This window comes from Diceros bicornis, chromosome 29 (assembly GCF_020826845.1).
Source record: "Diceros bicornis minor isolate mBicDic1 chromosome 29, mDicBic1.mat.cur, whole genome shotgun sequence".
NCBI lineage: Eukaryota > Metazoa > Chordata > Mammalia > Perissodactyla > Rhinocerotidae > Diceros > Diceros bicornis.
In genome coordinates, this window is record NC_080768.1 from 4,777,008 (window position 1) to 4,788,521 (window position 11,514).

Consider the following 11,514-nt stretch of genomic DNA (forward strand, 5'->3'; position numbering starts at 1 on the left):
GTACCTAAATTTTGTTGTTTTTAAAGTGAGAAAAATACTCTCTAGTATTTGTCAAAGCCTGACAAACAGAGTGCACTAAACATGCATCTACCCTTCTTTTGTATTGAGAGAAATTGCCCAGAATCTCTGTTACAGGAGATATTGGGGAAATGGTTCAGCATTTCCTCAAGAATGTGATAATTTGAACTTATTTCACCCATGTCTGCATATGGCAACAATCAATGTTGTTAATGGCATCAGCCAATTAATTCAAGCGAGTTTCAGCTTCTGGATTCATTTACTTGTTGCCTCTATTCCTGTCTCATCAGTTGAAGGAGTGACTATTTATCCATCAGAACTCTTTCCGTGGCAAGTCACAGACACCCTACTCACATAAGTAGGCATAAGGGGGAAAAAAAATGAAATGTATGGTCCTGAAGATTGAGGCATTCTTTTCTCTCCATCTTTGTCTTCTTTCCTTGGTGTGGATTTCCTCCTGACAGGTTTCCTCCATACTGCCCTCAGCAGCGCCATGCCTACATTCTATCAGCTAGCAACTTGAATGGAAAGAGAAATCTTATTATCTCAAGTGAAATTATAGGCCTCTCTCATTGGTTCAAAATGACCTTGTCAACTATGTACGGTAGATCTTTCTGTCCAATGTCCAAGTCAGATGTTCTCTTCTAGACCTGGAGGGCAGTGATCAAACATGCAACACATATGCTGTAAGTGGGAGAAGGTGAGTTTCAAAGGAAAGCCCACAGGATTAACAGAAAAAGAGGGAATGACTTATAGGTAGGGAAAAACAGCAGCTGTCCAGGGTACGGTGAATTACAACTTCTTCCTGGACTGACAGATAAATAATGGCCAGAGCCATTGAGTGACAGAATTCTTATTCTGCAGACACTATAAATCTGAATAAAATAAGCAATTCTTTGATAAGATGATGGAAGACTCCATCTTACCTTACTTCACCTACTCAGTGAGAGCAGCAGGCTCTGAATTCTTGCTTTTTGTGGCTGCATTCCATAGTGTCCACTGAAACCAAAAATGACGTTGTACAAAAATAGCAAGAAAAAGGTGAGATATTGAAACCAAGTTAAGATAGTCCTCCTTGCCACAGATGTGATTAATATTCCTGCCTTTTTGGTTAACCTTTTAAATATGCTCTTCTTAATATTATAGACAATTGAAATTTTTAAAGTTGTTTTTTTATTCAACTCACAATAAAAGAAGTAAATGTAATCTCTGGAGGAGAGGGAATTGGAAAAATACTAAGATTTGGAGCCAATTTTTTTTGAAACTTGGCCATGAACAACATTTCCAAATTACTATGTGATTAAATGAGAGTTTAAACAGAAGGTTTTCTTCAGGCCTGGAAAGTAGAAGGGCCTTGAATGTTAACCTTCTGTCTGTTGCATCTTGAACTAGTTTTGATGATAAGGGAATATGGTAAAATGTATAGTTATTATGACTTTATCTCAAGTGTTTATAAGAAGACATTGTAACAACAAAATACTACTTTTTTTTCTGTATTTGTTTTATAATTGCTATATTAACAATAAAATATTCCTACCTATTCATAATGTCAAGAAGATAAATGTAAGCCAATAGTCTTATCAGTAGTAGCAGAATCTGTATCATCAGCATTTATTAGAAAAGCTGCTTTCACCAGTCCTCTGGCTAAGCCACTTTAATTTCACACTCTGCGTGATCACTGCACTCTCATCTTCTCACAAATCTAAGCGTCATTTAGATCCATGGTACTGCTTGATTACGGTAGAGGGAAGAATAGACTGTAGGAGATTATCTCCTTTGAATGACCAGGTAGCTGCTGTTTTGGCAGCAAAGGATCAATGAATGTTACATAGAATGATCCTCTTCCTTCTCGTTTTTCCCCAATATAAGTAATTATTAACCTTGTTTTTTGTACAAATGCTTCTCGGCATAAAAATCTCAGGTTACTTGGTAATAGATTACCATGCTCCATGTCAGCTTGACCAAACTCCAAATAACATCTTAAAAATATGTTACAGTAAATTAACTGCATATGTTCCACCTCTTCACATAACTATGTGGACAGGCATCAAGGATGATATCAAGACCTCTAGAACCACCAGAGAATAGTATCAATCCACTATTTTTCAGGAATGCAAATTTGAGAAGAATGAGTTAAGATTAATGATAGAGTTAGAGACATTTTTGTGTCCTGTCCTCTTAGACTAGACTAGAAATACTTCTCTTGGCCATTTCTTTGGCTTAGGAAGGCCACCATTTAGGAAAACCAAACAGCGAAATTGTAGGGTTTATGGGAAAAATGAAAAGGTGAAGTAACATTCATCTGTAATCTTCTCTAGGCTTTGTAGGAAAAGGATAATATTAAGATGTTTGCTGTCCAGGTTTGCACAGTAAGGTAGACCTAAGGAAGGGATTTGAGACAGGAATTAAAACTAGGGAGAAAGAAAATTCACCTGCCTAACATCCTATACATCTTTACATATAGATACGAGGTCTGTTAGACAGCAATATGGGTTCTGTATAGGGAAGGACATTTCAGACTGTGGATTAAACATGAATTATTGGAAATCATTCAACACTTTACACTTGTGCACAATCTTCACAAAAGTGTTTTACGTTTCAATTAAGGAAAAAAGTTAAAATATGTATATCTCCTTCTTTCACAGACATGTCTAATCACGAGTCTATAGAGAGTAGTACCCTCAGATGACATGAAAACATTAGGTAGGAGATGGGGAATATTTCTGAAATTGGAACAGACCTTGTCAATATTCCAGAATACTTATTTTTCAAGTAAAAATGTAATCATGTGTTAATAAATCTAATTGCACCTTAAAAGTATTAGCTTGTTATTTATTGGTAATATATAGAAAATGAGTTATTTTCAATGACTAATGAAATCAAACTTCCTCTACATTTGTATGACAAATCACAATTTTTAAGTCATTTCATACATATGGTTTTATTGTAAAATACAATTTGTATTAAATATTTGTGAGTAGGAAGAACATACGCCATTATGTTCATTTAAGAAATGTAGAAACATATGGTAATTAAATAAGTTTTTTCTGGAAATACAGACAGTAAGTAGCAATGCTTTACTTCATCCAAGGACTTCTGATTTATAATTCAGTTTACAACCTTGATAAAGATTTAGATAAATTTTTTAAAAAGTATGTTTATAGTATATTTAAAATGCTGACAATGAAAGCACAACATTAAGAATGAGTTAAGATCCATGAAGGTAAATGGACACAAAGAATGTCTTCATTTGCCCACACTCCCAAATCAGAGCCTGAGATAAGCAAGTGTATGCATTCAGTTTATCTTGAAGATGATTTCAAGAAGCAAAAATGAGGGAGTGGGGAGAAGGAGATATGAAAAAAGCTGATATAAATATGTATTGCCAATCCCAGGAGGATTTTATTGCAGAAATTGAAAGCTGATTGAAAATGTATATATACACAAAAAAAAACTTAGAAAAAACAAAGAAAACTGGAAAAAACATAAGAACATAGTTAAGAGGTCTTACACTATCTGACTTCAAGATTTACTCTACAGCTGCAGTAACCAAGACAGAGTGGTGCTGACATAAGAAATAAATAGATCAATGGAACAGGACTGAGAGCCCAGAGACACAGCCATGCATGCAATTTTTGACAAAGATGCCAAAATAATCCTATAGAGAAAGGAAAATCTTTTTAACAAATGATGCTGGATATCCACTAAAAACATAAAAAGAAACTTTATCCCTAACTCACACCTTATACACATATTAACTGGGATCAAAGACCTAAGTAAAAGAAAAATCATAAAGTTTAGAGAAAAATATAGGAAAAAATCCTCATGATTTGAGAGTAGGCCAAGTTTTCTTAGACAAATTACAGCAAGGAATACTGATAAAAAATGATAAATTAGACTGTACACATATTAAAAAAAACACAAAACATATTAATCAAAAGGCACTGTTAAGAAAATGAGTAAGCAAATCACAGAGTTGGAGAAAATAATTATATAATTATAAAACACATATTTGACAAAGGACGTGTATCTCAGATATATAAAACAATTTTACTACACAGTATTTAAACGACTCACACAAATAAATTAAATAAATGTGCAAAATATTTAAATTGACACTTTCCAAAAAAGAAACACACGAATGCCCAACAAACGTGGTAAAAGCACTCTCCATCATTAGTAATCAGGAAGATGCCTATTAAAACCACAATGAAATATACCCCATGAGAATACCTAAAAAGAAAGAAAAGATTTGTAACACACTATGTTAGCAATGATGTAGAGCAAATTGTATACTCATCCATTGTTGGTTGGAACGTATAATGGTGTACCACTTTGAAGAAAGGCCTGGCAGTCTCTTATAAATTAAACGTAACTAACATCTCACTCAGAAAGTCAACTCCTAGCTATTTACACAAGAGAAAGAACACACACACACATACACACACACCGTGTTCCAACATGTTTATAGCCACTTTATCTACAAGGGCAAAAACAGGAAACAAATCAAGTCTTCACTAATAGCGGAACAAGCACTCTGATTGTATTCATCCAATGTAATACTATTTATCGAGAGAAAGGAATAAACTGCTGATACCCAGAAAATGGATGGACATCAGTTGATTAGGGTAAATTTCATTATTTTGTGGTACTTTTTGATAGAGTAAATTTAAAATTTACAAATCTATCAATCTTGTCCTTGGAAGTCCTTTCTCATCCCTGTGTAGCTAAATATTCCCTTAATTGCTTCTAGTTCTTACTGCTTCATTTTTCATATTTCCAAACCCATATGCAACTAAGGATGGTGGATAGTCCGAGGAAAGATTCTAAATTCCACTTTTCTAAATAATTAATTATTATTCTTAGCATCACTATAGAGTCACTCTTGCCCTAGTTATTTTTAATAATGTTTTTATCATTTACGGAATTCTCATATATACTAAGTTTGTTGTTGGCCTGTGTTTTCTGTTCTATGCATCATCATTTTTGTGTGACAGTAGCACACTTTTTAACAACGATGACTTTATAGTTCACTTAGCTTCAGACAGCACAGTCTCGTACTCCTTCACAGTCAATACTAAATTTATATACTTTCAGATGAATCAATCAGCTACAGTCTTTCCTTTTTATACATATTTTCTTTAGTATCTATTCTCTTGTCACCACCGTTTAAAAGATGCCTGTTTTGTTAAAACTGCTAAAATAGAAAAGAAGTACAGTAACATATTTCTAGGAGGATTTTTAACTCACTGAGACACAGCATATTATAGATTTGGTCTTATAGCTATCTAATCATGCATAAATTTCATAGAACATAAATTAAAAATTTATATACTAGGGAAAGTTTTATAGTTGGGGTTGAGAATGCACAGATTCTAACTTTCTAAAGGCTTTGCAATAAAAGATTTACTTTGACTTTAGAGCTGAAAAGGATCTTAGAACTACCTGGTTCAAAATCTTCATTTTGCTGTTAGGAAAATAGACGTTCAGATGCTAAGTAATTTGTACAATGTTATGACTCTTCAATGTGGCTGAAGGAGGCTGAGAGCATAGGTCTTAGGATTCCCTTATTGGTCTTCTTCCTAACCGTTGGGATACCTCCAAGAAATGACTATATCTCAACATGGTTTTGTACAGCGATCTTATATGCAGGGGTGGGCTAGTTTGAAATCCTTTTAGAACAAAGGCAACAGAAGAAAGCCTAAACCACCAAGGAGAGCAATTAGAATGCAAACAGGTTTGATCTGTCCAAAGGCAGGCACTTTAAAGGGAGCATGTGCTCATTAACCACATCACCTGCTAACCATGTCGACAGAGCTGCTGTCCTCCACTGAGCCAGCCCCAAGCTCACTGCCAACAGCAGCCAGCCTGATGATAAAAGCAGCTGAGCCCTTGGTAACCCCTCGGCTGTCTCATTGTCTAGTATCTAGAGATGGAAGAAAGAGACAGACGTTCCATCATCTTAAAATTCATTTTGAATATTTTTGAGAAACAATTGTTCAGGAGCTGAACTTCTAAATCTCTAATGCTGTGCCACAGAGGGGAAGTTTTCCATCAAAGAAAAGTGCACATGAAGGGGATGGGAAATGGCAAACTGGGAGAAAATTATAGCATTTGCTGAGATGAGTCTTCAAGAAAGTCATTTCCACAGAGAGGGCTTTGCCATACGAGAAGAGCTGTCATTTCAAAATGCAAGATTTAACAAGCAGTTTAAAAACTTTTGAATGTGTATTGGAAGTCTGCAATGCTACCTGTTGAATTACTGTTACTTTAGGGGGAGAAAATTGTTTTCTTCGTGCTATTGTAAATAAAAATACTTTAGGTTAGCTATTAAAATGACAAATATTTTCATATAAATATATATAATTTTATTATATATTATTTATAATTATATATACACATATATTCAATAATATAAACAAATTCATTAGCCTGTTTTTCTTAAAATACGTTTTCATTTTTATAATCTAACAGTCTACACTCTTTGGAGTCTTAGTTTTACAGGTGACAGAACTAAGGCCAATCAGATCTTGTTTGTCTTAGAAATCTCATCCCATGGTTAATCTTTGATTTGTTCAATACACAAGAGAAAAATTGAGTTCTAAACAAATATTAAAATCGTCAGTGCTGCAGGAGTAGTTACATGGATACAACCAGATTATTTTAAGTAATTATGTAGCTGAGTGAATTTGATGAGTCCTTTTAATAACACAGAGTATTATAGTTGGGGGAAATATGGGGAAAATGACTCCTAATCCTGTATTAAATCCACTTTACAGTCTCACTTCAGGCTGATTCTGAATAATTGTCCTTAGTGGGTAAAAAACTAAGCAGAAATGGAAACTGAATTCACAATTCCAGGATCATCTTTATCCCCTCAACACAGATCCCCACACCCAAGGTATTCTACAAAAATCCAGGATTTGCATTAGGTTATCTTTAGGATGGAAGGTTTGCAAATAGCCAAAGCCTAGAGATCATTAGGTTTCATGGTCACTAGATTTTATATTATGAATGAAAGAAAATGCATAGTATAGAAGGATAATAGTATAATGCCTTAGGATTATGTATATGACATGTACATCCACAGACACATATATATATATATACACACACACACATCATCTGTAAATACATACATACATCTGTAAATAAATAATATATCAATTAAATATATATACAAATATATATATTATATATATATATATAGTGCTAATTCACTACAGCTATGGTGTAGGGTGTAGGGGGATGAGGTGAAGTTCTTGAGGCCTTTATTGCCAACGGATTCTTAGCTTTTAAGGATTAACTTTCTGCAGGCAACAGTTTGATCCTCAGATCTTTTAAGCCTTAACCCACAGAAATGAGCAATCGTGTCCTGTTAATTATCTCTGCCTGATCCTGATCAATAGCACACGGCAATGCCATTGGCGTCACTGGGCCTACTGCTTCCTACTGACTAAACGTCTTGCAAAACTACTCAGAGGCCATCAAGGAGAGGATATTCATCCTTATCAATAACTGATCCAGGATTATAAGGATCTGGAGATTAGCTGTTCAGCATGGAGAGCAATCTAGTCCTTGTGACTATACACATTAACACTCGAGACTGGATCTTCATCTTAATCTGATTTATGGACAAACTGGCTCTTTTCTCTTTTTTTTAAGTCTACTTTTTTTTTTCTTTTTTTGCAGGTGAAGAGTCACCCTAAACTAACATCTGTTGCCAATCTTCCTCTTTTTTCTTCCTTCCCCCCCGCACCAAAGCCCCAATACACACTTGTGTATAGTTGTAAGTTCCTCTGGTTCTTCTATGTGAGCTGTTGCAGCAGCATGGCTGCTGACAGACGAGTGGTGTGGTTCTGCACCCAGGAACTGAACCCAGGCCGCCGATGTGGAGTGTGCTGAACTTTAACCGCCAGGCCCTCAGGGTTGTCTCTACACAATTATTTTATGATTACTAGCATAAGGATGACTTAATGATGACTCCAAAGAAATTAAAAACATAATAATATAAAAAATAAATAAATGCAAAATACCCCTTGTTTCAAAACAAATTCAAGAAGAATAATGAAGAGGAATGAGATAGAATAGAAGATTCTTTATAAACTTTAATATATTCTTAAACCAAACAACTAATACGGAACTAAAATATTAGTACAATATAATTATATGACGTTTCACAAAGTTGTAATCTGATTTCACAGGTTCTGCAGTTTTTATAACATCTACAAGTGTGCAATATAAGTCTATTTACATACTGGTCACATGACTGTAAATCAGACTGTTCTACTAATAACAATATTTGAAAACTATTTGGATAGTTTAATACACGTGAAATAGAGCATATGTTCGTTGTTCTTAGCGTCGTCTAGTGGACTCCTACTCCTCACGACCGTGTGCACAGGAGAGCTGAACCCTGCCTGGTCTTTTTGCACCATCCTCTCACCTTCCAGCGCTATATCAGACAATGCTCCACTGCTATTCGTAGGCCTATCATGGCCATTTTCTCAGAAGTGTGTGGCCAGGTCCTTTTTCCTAGTCTGCCTTTGTCTGAAAAACCTGTCCATCATGGGTGACCCTGCTGATACCTGCAATACTGGTGGCATAGCTTTCAGCACCAGAGCAACACGCTGCTACTATAGAATGACAACTGACAGGTGGGTGGGTGTTATTCTTCCCCGTCTGGGAAATGAATCTGGGCCATAGCCACGAGAGTGTGGCTTAGCCACTAGACCACCAGAGCTGGCTAAACACATGTCCTAATTTCTATATACCTCACTATTGATGTATAGATGATAAGGATACATATCCATGCCTAGTTTGTTACTAATGAAGAAAGTAGGGTTGACATTGAATAACATTTTAAGACTTTGTGGTTGGAAAGTTTCAAAGCCAGGGATTGAATTGGGTGTTTCTCTTCCTCTTACAGGGCTCCTTATACTGTATATTATTTCTTTTCACAAGAAAATGTAACACAACTGGCGGGCTGTCATGGACCGGTGACTAATAAAATAAAATACATTAAAAAATATTACTGAGCTTCAGATGCCATTTTATTGCGACTAAAATAATCCTGTGCAGTGTATAATCACTTTCAAGTCATAAGTCACCAAGTACCTGTAACTTATAAACAATGAGGCATCACCCTGTATCATGCATACTCAACATCTTAGGATCCTTTTTCCAAATGGAACTCAGCTATTAGCTAGGGAAACACTAACATAAAAAATAAAACTCAAATCAGGTTGGTAAGATAACTGAACCTTATTTCACAGTCAAGTAGCAGAACAACACAGGTGTCCTAGAGACTCTGGTTAGAGGTGGCTTTCGTCAACTTGGACCTAGATCTTGGGGTCTTTCCGTTTTGATTCTCTACCATCTCCTAGATCCTCACCGCCATCTGTATGCTGCTTCTGTAAGAAGAGGGGAAAGAGGACAGAATAAGGGAAGAGGAGAAGAGAAAGTCTTTCTTACAAGCTCTGACCCAGAAGAGACACATGTCATTGTCACTCTCACATTCCTTTGGTGAGAATTAGTCACATAGCTACAACTAGACACAACAAGCCTAAGAAATACAGTCCCTGAAATATAGTCCCAATTTTTTCTGGGAATACTACTATTCTCTGAAAGGGGACCATCCCTTCTTCTGGATGGCCGATCTTATCTGTTGTCTTAGTATCTCATTGTATTTGGTCAGGTCAACCACTCATCCCCAAGTTTCCAAAATCCTATTTCATGGGGAGAAATAAAAATCGTGTCATTCTATCCACAGGTAAAACTACTCTGTGCTATACTGGAAGCGTGGATGAGAAGTGTAGCATACAACAAAATCTTCAGAGGATCAGGGTTCAAATCTAATTTTGAGTTGTGTCACCATGGACATGTCATTAAAATCTGAACCTCTGTTCCGCCTAAGTAAACAATCATTTAACATAGAGCTTAATGTGTGTGTGTGTGTGGGGGGAGTGACATGATGTTTGACAATAACTCACTAGTGTACAGTATACGAAATGGTTTTCCATTTACTATCTCTTTTGCTCCTCACAACAGTAGTAAGAGTGGTCGATGAGAAAGTATTTTATAAAAAACTGTGCTCTGTCAACATGTAGAGAAATTCTTTGTGTGCAGTGATCAGCTTAATTCTGCCTGTCATTTTTTAAGGTGAATAATAATATGTAATCCTGCCCTTTTTTGGACAAGCTATAGGGGAACCATGAGAGGTGATAATTCTTATTAAAAATCAACTGTGCAATTGACTCACTGCTTGGCACTTTATACGTTGCAATTTAATTTTCCTAGTAGCTCTGTGAGATGTGAATATTATACCCACATTATCAGTAAATAATTCAAAACTCAAGAGAAAACGGTATACCCAGAGTTCATACTTAGGGTTCACTTAATTAAAACAATTATTTTATTTCTATTATGCCACAAATCTCTCCTCAAAAGAGGCTTTTTCTGATGGATGCTGATGCTACAGTTTGGAAGAACTAGACTTGAAGAACTACTGTGTTTGCCATTGACGGAAACCCAGCTGTGTGCCGCGTGCATCCTTCCCGCATCAGAAGGCTGTGCTTTGGATGAAAGTGACATATATACCAGCAAGCCTGAACAAACTCAACTCGCTTGCTCACTATTTCCCATGTATAGGATTTGTCCTTTTCCAAGGGGTGGAACTCTTAATTTACTATTACTTCTGTAACTCCCTGAGTCTTTTCCTCTACTCTACTTTGGGTGGGAGTAACACTAAAGACAAGCATGAATATATGGTTTCTATTTAATCAGATAGTGAAAAGGATGCATTTTAGGACTTAACATGTATTACAGTGACCCAAATTACTTATGCTATCCTATGTTTTTATGATACCATATAATTTGCTACTGTAATTCAAAGTAACTTCATTTTCCCCGGTGGAAGACTGAAAATTACTGTAACTTATAATTTTGTAGTAATTACAGTGAGAATTCACATAATTAGTGCAACAAGATCACCGTTCTATTTATTTTCCCAAATGAATCACGTTCCTAGTAGGGGAAACTCTTCAAGTGTAGGTTTAAAGTTTCAAGTGCTATCTATAGATGAGACGGCATCTCGATAATCATAACCTCTGTTTCCCCTCTGAAATATTCTCCCTGGCCAAACTGAAAAAAGATCTAAGTTTAAAATGGATTAATTGTGGAAAGGCAGGTGTGCCTAGGACATTCGTGCTATATTTTTATGAGACGAAGAGAAAACTTATGGCACTCAAACACTTGCACATGTTTGGCCTTCAGTTTTTCGTGCATAGTTTGTATTTATTCAACAGAAAAATTCCATTCTGAGCACAGGATGCACCTTCCCCCAACCCTCTATCCTCCATGTGGACTGGTGACACTGCCTACACTCTTTAGTCACACAATTTACTGTCTCTTCTTATATTTTAGTTCTTTTAAAGTGACTATCTTATCCCTCTTTCAGGCTTTAGTAACCACGTCTGATTACACCTTATTAACGTC